Source organism: Sturnira hondurensis, unplaced genomic scaffold (assembly GCF_014824575.4).
Source record: "Sturnira hondurensis isolate 20B ecotype Veracruz unplaced genomic scaffold, ASM1482457v3 Scaffold0019144, whole genome shotgun sequence".
NCBI classification, from domain to species: domain Eukaryota; kingdom Metazoa; phylum Chordata; class Mammalia; order Chiroptera; family Phyllostomidae; genus Sturnira; species Sturnira hondurensis.
The window spans coordinates 970515-983674 of NW_028091775.1; positions in this window are offsets into that span (position 1 = coordinate 970515).

The following is a 13160-nucleotide window of genomic DNA, read 5'->3' on the forward strand; positions in this document are numbered from 1 at the left end:
TCCTCCAAGTTTCTTGAGCGTCTTTATAAACTTGAACTCTAGATCTGCCATATTGCTTGCCTCCGTTTCACTTAGCTCTTTTCGTTGAGATCCCTCTTGTTCTTTCATCTGGATCATGTTTCTTTTTTCTCCTCATTTGTGTTTGTTTCTATGTGTTAGGTGAATCTACCACATCTCCCTTCCTGGGGGATGGCCTTATGTAATAGATGTCCTGTGGGACTCAGTAGTGCAGTCTCCTTGGGCCCCTGAGCTAGATGCTCCAAGAATGGTCCTTGTATGTTACGTGAGTTCTTTTGTTACAATGGAGTTTTGATGGTTGTTGGCCTCTTCATGGGTGGAATTGATCCTTGGGTTGGCTATGAGGATCAACCCTTACCACAGTGTATGAACTGTTGTGCTATGGCCAACATAACAAAGCAAAATTAACCCAGCAGGGTCTACTGCTTGAAAAGACGTCCCTTTGTGTGGGCTGCTCGGGAAGCTACTTGAGTCATGCTCTGATGTAGTCTGAGGCCTGCCACCGAGTGTGTTGGTAATGAGGACTCCGAAGAGGAACGCTGGTGCAGGTCCCCGTCAGGTGATGCTTGTGACAAGCTCTAGGCTACTTATTTGGAGCCACAAAGCCATTCCGTTTTTTGGCTGCCTCTGCTGGGTGTGCATGGAAGGTCGCCAGGCTGTGTACCAAGGCTTCCACCAGTTCTGAGCCCAGGGGCAGACTAGCAAAAGATTCAAGGCACCCTGAGATCTGATTTTGCTTTCTGGCTGCCTGCTAGGCTCAGTCACTAAAAGAGCCTCTGCCGGTAGGTATGCAACAAGCATGCATAGGTTCTCACTAAGTCACAAGGTAGGCGAGTGCCATTCAATAGCTGATGTTCACAGATTCAAACTCAGCACAAATACTAGGTTTTGGAACTCTCAGGAAAAGTCTCAGGCTACACCAAAGCCACTGTCACTTGCCTGGGCCTTTGGATGTTTGTGGTAGGGCAGGGTTTCAGAAAGACTTCAGGGTGAGGCCAGCAGAGTTCATCATCACACTAAATAAATTAAGATTTGGCCACGTGGAAGAGGGCTCTGCACAGAACCAGAGGTGCCGGTTAGAAGTGCAAGGGAAAAATGGCCCTCACCCCAGAGCCACAAAACTTACCCCCCGTCTGTCTCTGCCCACCCCTGCCTCTGCCCAAGCCTCCTTGAGGGCCTTTCAAGAATACCATACCATTTTACTTATATGTGGAATCTAATAAACAAAAAAAAGTGGAAACAGATTCATAGATACAAAGAACAGACTGACAACTTTTCCAGGGGAGGCAGTTTAAATATGCTGGGCGAATTAGGTGAGGGGATTAAACAAACAAACAACAACAACGACAGAAAACCTCACAGGCACTGACAACAGTTTGGCCACTGCCAGAGGGAAAAGGAGTGGGGGAGGTAAAAGAGCCACCCTCTTTTAGAGGAGAGGAATGGAGATGATTTGGGTGTTGAACACACAATGTGATATACAGACGATGTATTATAGAATTATACACCTGAAATCTGTGTAATATTATTAACCAATGTTACTCCATAAATTAATTTAAAATAAAAAGAATAGAGATATTGAGTTTTTGTATATGTGTTATCTTCCTTGATATTTAATATTTGTGTTTACAATAAAATACAGGTATATAAGTCTTTAAATAGATAGGATTTCAAGGCACTTTCTGTGCAGCAAAACCATCTGGATAATTCTCACCTTTTAAAATTTAGTTCTAAAACAGGGAAAATGCAAAGCTGTGACTTCTTTTACATTTTCTTTTAATATTGTGTGGTACTTGTTTTCATGACTGTTAGCACCCAAATTTATTAATTTTACCTCATAACCAAAGCATAGACTATAATCCTAATCAGAATGCACAAAACCAATTAATTCTACTTCAGAGCTCTAATAAAAATGTTGCTTCTGATATACAGCAACAATGAAATGTTTTATTATTTATTAATGCTCAAAGTTGTATCAAAGCAGTGTTGCTATTTTATAAAAGATAAAAAACACTGACTTTGGGATTCCAATTCTAGCACTGACCTTCATGACTGCTTTTATATATATTAGCAAAGTTACCTTGGACACATCACTTGAACTTTATGAGTCCTGGTTTTTCTTCTCCATAAAAGTGGAATAATAACTCGCCCTTCTTAACTATATAATTATTGGGAATGTCAAAGTATACAGTGGATATTAAAACACTGTCAAAATTAAAGTTGTACTATTGCTATTATTATTATTATTATTATAGTTCTTTTGTTTGTTTTTAGCATGGCTTTAATAAAAAGAGGTTGCATTTTAAAGTAGCTATTGACAATAAGCTAGGCAGTGAGGGACAAATACCATATGATTTCAGCTATAAGTGGAACCTAATCAACAAAACAAACAAGCAAGCAAAATATAATCAGAGACACTGAAGTTAAAAACAATCTGACAGTAACCAGAGGGGAGGTGTGAGGGGACATGGGAGGACAGGGAGGAAGGGTTTTCAGGAACTACTATAAAGGACACATGGACAAAACCAAGGTGGGTGAAAGCAGGGGAGGGAGGAGGGGATGGCTGGGGTCAAGGTGAGTGGTGGCGGGTAAATTCAGACAACTGTACTTTAACAACAATAAAATAATTTTTAAAATATGTCAACAGATGATACTGTAGCGATTATAAGAAGAGATATAATCATTTACAATATTGACACTGACTGAATATCATTGGGCATGTGAAATGTTTAAGAGCACAGTTAAGGTTACCTGATGAAACAGTCATTTGATTATTAAGTAATACAAGATATATTATTCATGTTAGTTGAACAATGTTGAACAAGTTAAAAATGACATTTATAATAGAGTGGAGGGGTTAAGTGTGAATCAAATTCATATTTGCCAAAATAGGTACCTGGTATTCCTACATATTTTATGGGTAAAAATAATTTTATAGTTTATTCACACCAGAAATATTCTTCTTCATGTAAATCCCTGTGTTGTAAAGTCTATCACAATTTCTGCACTGCATTTATTTGGTATTAATAATATATTAACATAAGAGTTTTGAAACTTTGGATATATTTCATTGCTAAGAAACTATAGTTATTAGGAAAAATAGTGGGAAAAAGAGAGTCAATTAAAATTGAGTGACATTTACAAATGTAAACAGAATTATGGAGAAAAGGAAGAACTGCATCAGATCAAAATTAATATAACCCTTCCTTAAACTGAGATTGTTTTTTCAATACCTTCAATTCTTAACTGACTATAAATTAAAGGTCTAAACAGTGGGCAAATTTCAGATTTGGAACTAATATTGCTAAAATAATCTGTTTGAAAAATGCTTCTTGTTCAAAGTATTATTTAAAGCCTGACATGTTGCTTGAATTTTTTTACCACATGAGCTTTTCTCCTCCTGGTGTTACTTCAGGTTAGTAAAGTTGAAAGATTTACCTTACTCAATTCTAAAACAAATAAACAGTCCTTAGAGGAGATTTAGATATGCAGGCTGGATGGCTGATCTAGGAGTCACTACCTCTTTGGCACAGAATGAATACTACTTTGACATCCTCATAATATTTATTCTTTTGAAGAAAAAAAAACTAGCTCAAATGTTTTGTGTTAAATTAAAAGTTTGCACTCTTTTACTTATTTTCAGTTACTTTTGTTCAAAATAATTTTTTAAATCAGGAAACTGATGCTTCATATTTTATTCTCAATATTTGATGATTATGTTGATAGGGCAAATATAAATGATATTACTGTATACAATAAGTCCTCTTTCCCTGGCTGTAATTGGCTGTAAAATTGTGTTTCATATGCATACTACTGAGATTTTTCTTTTATTAGCTATTTATTTGTTACTCTAAAATGAGGGGCAGCAAATGCAATATAATTGTTTTGTAAATACATATATTTTTATAGTATAGACATTTAACAAATCGGAAAGGCATATTACTTTAATTAATGAGGTGCCATTGATTTTGATTCATACAATACAGAGTTAAATCTCTTATTTGCCATTTATAATTTTGACAGATTATCTAAACTCTTATTTTTATCATCTGCAAAATGAGATTCGTGAATACATAGCTCACAAGCCACTGCAAAGATTAAGCTGAACAAAGTTGATAAAACACTCCTTTGCAAATCATGAAGATCTACAGAGATGTTGTGTTTTTGTCGTATTACTATTAGGTGGGTACATAAATAATTGGACATGATAAATGCAAAGAAGCGAAGCCAGTCCAATATAGGTAGAGTCAATCCATTCTGATACTCTGATATAATTTGCATTGCTTTGGGCTAACTCGAGTAAAAGACAACAGTAAGGAAATGACCAGAGAGAACCGCGGTGAGCTACTTAGAATGAATAAAACAAGGCTCCCTATTTGCTGCTACTGAAAATACTCGTCAAGTAAGAGCACTATTCAGGAGGCAACAACAAAATAGCTTCCACTTATCTGTCTTGTCTGTGGGATCTTTTTACTATGTTCAATGGTTAATTCAAGCTTCTGACTCCTCAAAACAGATCATGCAATTTCCCCTTAGCCCACTCCCTTGAATGCTGGTTTCCAAAGGTCAGTCCCTGAGAAGGAAAACATGGCAAGCAGGATAAGCATGCTCACTGTCTTTTGGGTAGAAGCAGAAGCTTCAGGAATTTCCTCTGTGGGGCATTGGCACATCTTGCTCTGCACTTGGGACAGATGGAAAACCAGTTGCTATGCATCATTATAGCCTTACAGGTAATTGTGTTGACAGAGTGTGAGAATAGTATGTGGTAGGACACAGTTGGTTCACACAGACCGAATTCTGACAAGACAGTGTCCTATCTGACTTAATGAATGTGAAGCAAGTAGGATCTTAATTCTTATTAGTCATAAAGTGCATTTCATTCCAAATAATCTCACTATTTTGTGTCTAAAGAGTCCTGGAGTTTTATGAAGATACTGACAGAATTTAATAGAGTCACTCATTCCATCCTTAGGAATGCGACCTACAGTTTAGTATACACAGCCTTATAAAAAGGAAACTACAATGTATGTAAACTGCTTTCTTATATTACTGTCTTTTCTTTCCTATTAGACAACTCATGTCGTAATAGGTAATTTGGGGGCTAAGGGCATAATCTTGTTTATTCTGGTTTACTTTGTGTCTCTTGGTTCTCTTGCCCCAGGTAATCTGTGTTGTATTGCTTAGATCTGTGTTGTATTGCTTAGATCTCGTTTCAGTACCATCACTAACTCAGAGAAGAGTATTAACTTTCAAAGTCTTTATTAATTTATTTCTTTGAAAATTTTGGCTGTCTTTCAGGTGTCAGTGACTTCAGAATGCTGCAAATTTCAAACAATAACCTAAGTTTTGTTAGTCTTTGTTTTCTTCATTAAAGCAGCCTCTCCTGGACAGATGTTTTGATTGACTGCTACACTGTATGGAACATTTGCAGAAAGGTCTTTGTTGGGACAGGATGATCCATTCCATTAATATTTACTAAACACCTAGTACGTGCCAAGCATAGCAGAAAAGAAAACAAACAAACAAAATCCTCTTGGAGTTTATCTTCTAATTGGGAATAAACAACAAGCAAATCAATATATAAAAAATATATGCATGTGCCAGGGAGGCAATCAAGAGCAATAAAGAGGACAACCTTGTCTTGCTCCTGATCTTAGTGGAAAAGATTTTAGTTTTTGCCTATTGAGTATGATGTTGGCTATAGGTCTCTCATACACGGCCTTTATTATGTTGAGGAAGGCTCCCTCTATTCCCACTTTACACAATGAAATCCTATGCAGCAGAAAGAAAAGGAGCTCCTACCCTTTGCAACAGCATGGACGGAACTGGAAAGCATTATGTTAAGTGAAATAAGCCAGGTGGTAAAAGACAAATACCATATAATCTCACCTTTAACAGGAAACTAATCAACAAAACAAATCAGCAAGCAAAATATAACCAAAGACACTGAAATACAGAACAGGCAGACAGGGACCAAAGGGGAGAGGGGAGGGAATTTCAGGGGAAAAGGGGAAGGGTTTACAGGAACCAGTATGAAGGACACATGGACAAAAACAAGATGGGGGTGGAAATGGGAAGGAAGTGGGGAGGGCTGGGTGGGTGGACTGGGATGGGAGGAAAAGGCAGAAAACTATACTTGAACAACAATTAAAATAAATTAAAAAAGAGCAATGAAGAAAAGTAAACGGATGTGCCAAGATGTGGGGATTCAAATAGTTGGTCAGGGATGACCTGCCTGCTAATGGGATGTTTGTGCAAAGATTTGAAGAAGTGATAAGGACCGGAGGATGCCTGAGGATAAGCACCCACGGTAAAGAAATATAGCATGGAAAAATCTCTGAGGTGGGAGTATGTGTGATATTCCAGAGGAACTGCAAGCAGGTCAGTTTTGCTAAAGCAGAACATTCAAGAAGAAATGTAAAAGGAAGAAAAATTAATGAAATAACAGAATAAAGAGTGGTATGTAACTTTTGTGGCTCTGTATGAGCTTTGCTTTTACTCTGAATGGTATAAAAGGCTATTGACTGGTCTTGACCAGAATGTTGGCATCATTCATTTATTTGCCAAATCTTTATTAGAAGTCTTATGTGTGTCTGACACTAATCTAGGTAATAAGCACACATCGATAATCCAAGAGACAGGAATTCAAGCCATATTAGTAAATACATTCTAGTGGTTGAAGAGGGTATTGTTTGTTTATTTTCCCTGCTGTAAGAAATTAGCATAAATTGTGTGGATTCCACAAGACAGATTTATTACCTTACAGTTCCTAGGACAGACGTGTGCAACTGAGCTAATATCAAAGTTCAGGAAGTGTGTTGTTTTTTTCTGGAGGCTCTAGGTAAAAATCTTATTCCTACCTTTTTCCTCTGTAAGAGTCACTTTTTCTCTGACTTAGTCCATGCCACCATCTTCAAAACATCAATACCTTTTGTTTTTAATGACCCTTGTGACTCTTGATAAGTGGGGACTCTCTATAATCCAAAATAATGTCACAAATTTTAGGTCAGTTGACTGAGAATCTTAACATCATCTCATCTGCAACCTTAATTTTCCTTGCTATGTAGTTACAGATTTTGAGGATTAATATGTATAGACGTCTTTCTGGGAGATCATTGTTCTGGATAGCACAGGAATGAAATACATGCAATGCTTATGGTAATGATAACATGCTTACTGTTCTGTTAGAAACAGGTGTAAGAGGAAGGCTGCTAGCCCAGAGCTTAGTGACTGCGTAGCTCACACGGGTTTGTCTATCAGCCAGACTGAAATCAACCACATAGCAGGGCTGCGGTTTTTTTTTTCCTTTTGAACTTGCAGTTGAGAGCAAAGGTATCTTGCTTTAACTATAACTTTTTGCCCTGTGTTCCAGGGAAAGCTTTGTCAAAATAGACTGAACATTTTAAATCTGCATATTTTATTTAGCTCAGTAGTTGACCATGGAAAACATTACAATGCTTAAGGAGGAAAATAAAACCCTTTTCAATGGAAACTTATATTCACATAGTCTAGTAAATTCACTTTCTATCATATCTTAGTAAAATCTAAATACCTGGCCCTGGCTGGCATAGCTCAGTGGATTGAGCGCGGGCCTGCGAACCAGACGATCGCGGTTCGATTCCCAGTCAGGGCACATGCCTGGGTTGCAGGCCTGTTCCTTACAGGCTGACTACCAGCAGGGGACGCACAAAAGGCAACCATACATTGGTGCTTCTCTCCCTCTCTCCTTCCCCTCTAAAAATAAATAAATAAATAAAACCTTAAAAACAAAACAAAATACCTTATTCTTGTCTCTAGCCTTTGAATTTTCCATTTCTACCTACACCTTTCCTTTCAGTTTTCCATTTGTTTGCCTAATGTCAGTCAGAGCAGCCATCTTCTGTTCCTGAAACATGCTGACATTCTCCTTGCCTTCTGGAACGCTCTTCTCTAAGAACTGTTCATATTTGGTTTCTTTCCTGACAGGTAATCCCCAATTTAAGTTAACTGTTCATTAGTCACTCACTAATCTTCAGAGGGCTTTTTTTAAACAAACCGCTGAATATAAAGCTTCTCCATTCTGTCCTCTTTTTAAAATGACCTTTACTTTCTTATTATTTTCCTTATAAGCATTTTTCACTGATATTTTCTTATCTGTATACATGTGTTTTTCTCCCTATCCTTAAAAGTACGTTGTAGCTAAGCATTATTATCTCCCTAGTGATTAGAGCAATGACTGACATATATCAGATGCACAAAATGAATATTTTAATGGATGAATGAAGTGTTGAGAATTTTGATCATCCTTCATTTCCTGCACCCCAATGTTCATAGCAGCACAATTTACAATAGCCAAGAGTTGGAAGCAACCTAGATGCCCGTCAGTAAATGAATGGATCAAAAAACTATGGTACATATACACAATGGAATTCTATGCAGCAGAAAGAAAGGAGCTCCTACCTTTTGCAACAGCATGGATGGAACTGGAAAGCATTACGCTGAGTGAAATAAGCCAGGTGTTGAAGGACAAATACCATATGATCTCACCTTTAACAGGAAGCTAAACAACAAAACGAACAAGCAAGCAAAATATAACCAAAGACACTGAAATAGAGAACAGGCTGACAGTGACCAGAGGGAAGAGGGGAGGGAATTTCAGGGGAAATAGGGGAGGGACTTAGAGGAACATATATAAAGGATACATGGACAACAAATGAGAAGGGTGGAAATGGGAGGGAGAGGGGAGCATGGTGGGATGGGATGGGAGTAATAGACAGAAAACTGTAGTTGAAAAATAATTAAATAAACTTTAAAAAAGAGAATTTTGATCATCCATATGATCACATATAAGCATATAAAAGTAAATATTCGAAAATTGTTAAGTGCCTCATTTTCTTTTGCCCCAAAAGAAGGAAGTATGAAAGAAGTAACTTCTTTGCTATAATCACAGATAGGAAAGGGAAATCAAGAAGAAAATGGGAGCAAGTAAATGAATAAAAAGTATAATTAGGAAACTAGTTTCAGGCCCTAGTCCAAGCATACATTTTCTTATTACTGTACAATGCACCATTAACTAAGATCTAGTTGGATGAAGGCAGGGGCAAAGTAAATATCTATCAAACAAATTATTTTTCCTTACCTGAAGTTGTTATCCATTAGTGGTAAACTGCATTTATCTAATTTTATCTAATTTCATAAATGTTGGTTGTGGCAGCTGAGAAGCAAAGACAGCTGTTTTCAGTGGCTTATTTAATGTTTAAATTACTTAAGATGAAGTGTTTGAATTATGATTTTTGTAGAATAACCATCATTGGCATTTGCTTAGTATCTTAGAAAAGGAATGTGTATTTGCACATTGATATTTAATTTTCACAAAATTCCCGTGAGGGAGGTATAGGAAGGCACTGTCTTCATTTAACAGAAAAGGTAAGTGACTGCTTTACTTCCCCTGAGCTGCCAGGAACCTAGGCGGAACCAGACCCAGTTGACAAGCTGCTGAGTAGGAAACTCTTCATCAACAGTCATCACATACACATGCTTTGCAAACTGTGAAGTATTAGATAACTATTAGATTTTGTTTGCTAAGCATGTACCTGCAACCGCATCTTTCAACATCATACTATATGTTAATGTAATGAGAAAATGTTTAAGATAAGGTGTTCATTAGCTATTCTGCCCCATTTCCAAAATTTATTTCCAAAATATACCCAGTGAAGATTTTATTTTATTTTTTTTATTGTTGTTCAAGTACAGTTGTCTCCATTTTCCCGACACCACTTTCTACCCACCCCAACTTTCCACCTTCAGTTTCTCCTGGCTTTGGCTTTGTTCCTAGGTTCTTCTTCTTCTTCTTTATTTATTTATTTATTTAATTATTTTTCAAGTACAGTTTTCTGTCTATTACTCCCATCCCATCCCACCCCCCATGCTCCTCCCCTCCCTCCCATTTCCACCCTTCTCAGTTGTTGTCCATATATCCTTTATTGTTCCTGAGTTCTTTACACATGTTTCTTGACAACCCTTTTCCTTCTTTCCCCCATTTACCCCCTCCACTTTGATTACTATCAGTTTGTTCTTTATTTCAATGTTTCTGGTTATATTTTGCTCACTTGTTTGTTTTATTGATTAGGTTCCACTTATAGGTGAGATCATATGGTATTTGTCTTTCACTGACTGGCTTATTTCGCTTAGCATAATGTTCTCCAGTTTCATCCATGCTGTCATGAGGGTAGGAGCTCCTTCTTTCTTTCTGCTGTGTAGTATTCTATTGTGTAAATGTACCACAGGTTTTTGATCTACTCATTTACTGATGGGCTTCCAGCACTTCACTATTATAAATTGTGGTGCCATGAACATTGGAGTGCATAGTTTCTTCTGAATTGTTGTTTCAGAGTTCTTTGGGTATAATGCCAGCAGTGGAATTTCCAGATCAAAAGGCAGTTCTACTTTTAATTTTTTGAGAAAGTTCCATACTGTTTTCCACAGTATGGGGGCACCAGTCTGCATTTCCACCAACAATTTAAAATGTACAGTGACAATATCATTGTTACTATTCACAACAAATATTTCCTACTTGTGAGTAGCCAAATGAATTATTGCTTTATTTTGTTTTCTATAAACAAAAGGAATAATTAAGTAACAATTATTTTGTGTCAGAGATATTGTGATGTTTCACATGTATAAGTTCCAAAGCTCAAAATCTAAATGACTAAAATATTATTGGTATATTTCTCTTGAAAATAAAACAAGCAGTGTTCTAGATTTTGCAAAGACCACTTATAATGTTACATAATATTCCAAGTTGCTTGGAATAAAATCTGGAATTTTGTCTAATGTATCCTACGTAAGACTGATTGGAATATGTAGATTTTGCATTTTACTTTGTTTTTGCTTGCTTACAGTCCTCCTAGCTTTAATGGTATATAGAAGAGCTGTTTTCTTCATTTTGGAATGCTAATTAAATTAGGACTCAAGCTAAGATAGAAAAGTATATAAAATTAGCCTTAATCTCTGAAAAAATAATTTTTACAATTATTTAAGGATAATCAAACTAAAAGACAAATAGATAGGATCCACTAATTTTCATAGCTCAGGTTATAAAAGACATTATAAAAAAATTAAGTAGCCAAGCAGTAGCCAAGGTTAATTTAATTTAGTTATATTTTCATATTTTTAAATACATTATTTTGCTTATAAATAGAACATATTATGCTCAGAAAACATATTGCCTTTATTTGATGAATTTATTAATCTATTTATGTTGCTCTATGGTTCATATACCATATGTATGTAAATTTTTTTGTTCCATGTAATCTAGCACAATTCAGATGCTAGATTACAATGCTTATCAAATGCATTGTAATTCAACAGCTTGCAACAACAACAAGAACAAAAGCACTTAAAATTAAGTTAATCGATACAACAAAATCTATGAAATGCCTACAAATCAGTTTAATGAGAAACCAATACAAGCTATATACCAAAAAGTATAAAATTTTACAGAAGGGCACTAAGAATACTGAATGAATAATTGAGAGTTCAGTCAGGTTACTGAATGGGAAGGATTACTGTTTCAAGTATATTTCTCTGTATCTTCTGTTGATATAGTCAATATATTTTAATATATCCAAAATTTTTGTTAGTTAATGCTCATGTTCAGCTAGAAAAATAAATACACATGAATATGAAAATAGACCCCCCCAAAAAATCAGTAAGGAGGAGCAAAAATAAAGGAAATAAAGGTTATACTATATAACCAAAGTCTATATCAAAGTCATGTCAAATATTTACAAATCAATTAGTAGAACTTATTAAAACCTTAAGAAATATATGTATATATTTCTGTGAGAACTTAGGGATGAAAAGTGGCAGGAAACAGATGGCTTATTTTATAAATGATATTGTGGCAACTAACAATGTATCTGGAAAATAGTTTAAAACTAGGTCTTTACCTCACATTAAATATTTTAATAAATTTATGAGGCTTAAAGAATACTTTAAAGCACAGAAACACTGCCAGAAAATGTAAACAATTTTTGTCCAGTTTAGTGGTTGGAAAATCTTTTAAGACATGAATGAAACTTAGAAACCATAGAGGCCAAGATAAATTTGACAAAAATTCCACAAATACAAAACAACTACAAAAACCCTATATAGTAAAAATTTCTTTTAAACAAAACCGTAAAGTGTCTTAGTTCAGGTCCTCTAAAAGAAAACCCCAAGTGAAAATTGGGTGTGGGGAGTTCCGACCAGAATATAGGGGACAATGTGCAGAGAACAAGGAGGCCATACGGTAGGAAGAGTATTGAACTTTCAACTGCAGAATTACAAGATAATTTCTGCAAGTCTGATACAGAGTCCTCAAGACAACGTCACGCAGAAAACCCTCAGTTCTCAGTGGGATGGGTCTAAGTATCCCCACCTGCTCAGTCACTGGCTGGGGGCAGCTCCTGGGAGCATCTTATGTGAGTGAAGCTAGCAGTTGATCCAGTGGGGAAACACTAGGGTGTGAGTCAATATTGTTCCTCACAGAGGGAGACCTGAGAGGCACATTTCAGTTTCCATTTTGTAAAATAGGGGGGGAAAGATGGACAAAAATCATTAATAATAATATACCCGTTAGAAAAGCATAAAGATATGAGCAGACATTGATGTAAAAAATATGACAAAGGGCCCACCCCCCAAATCAAAATTATCTTCTGGAAGGTAGGCCCCTTTTAGTAAAGACTTCCCCCACTAGGTAAATTGTTCTAGGAACCTATTGGAATCAGTGTGTCAGCTGGTGTTATTGTGAGAGGCTGCTGAATGCACTGAAGTTTTCTTGAAGACGCTTTCAACATGTTTGCCCATTTCATGATGGGTGATTTACCAGCACATCTGCCCACACATCAGTGAGTTCAGCAGTTTTTGACTGAAAACAGTGACCCCATGCCCCACCCTCCCTATTCATCCAACCTCTCCCCAAGCGGCTTTTATTTGTTTCTCTGGATGAAAAAAAAAATCCTCAAAAGAAACTTTTTGCTGATGTCAAATTGGTGAAACAAAAAACAGTAGAAGCACTAAAAGGCAATAAAATCAAGGAGTTCAGAAACTGTTTTGAGTGATGGAAAAAAGGTCTTAATAGGTGTATTGCATCAAATGGAAAGTAGTTTGAAGGTGACCAC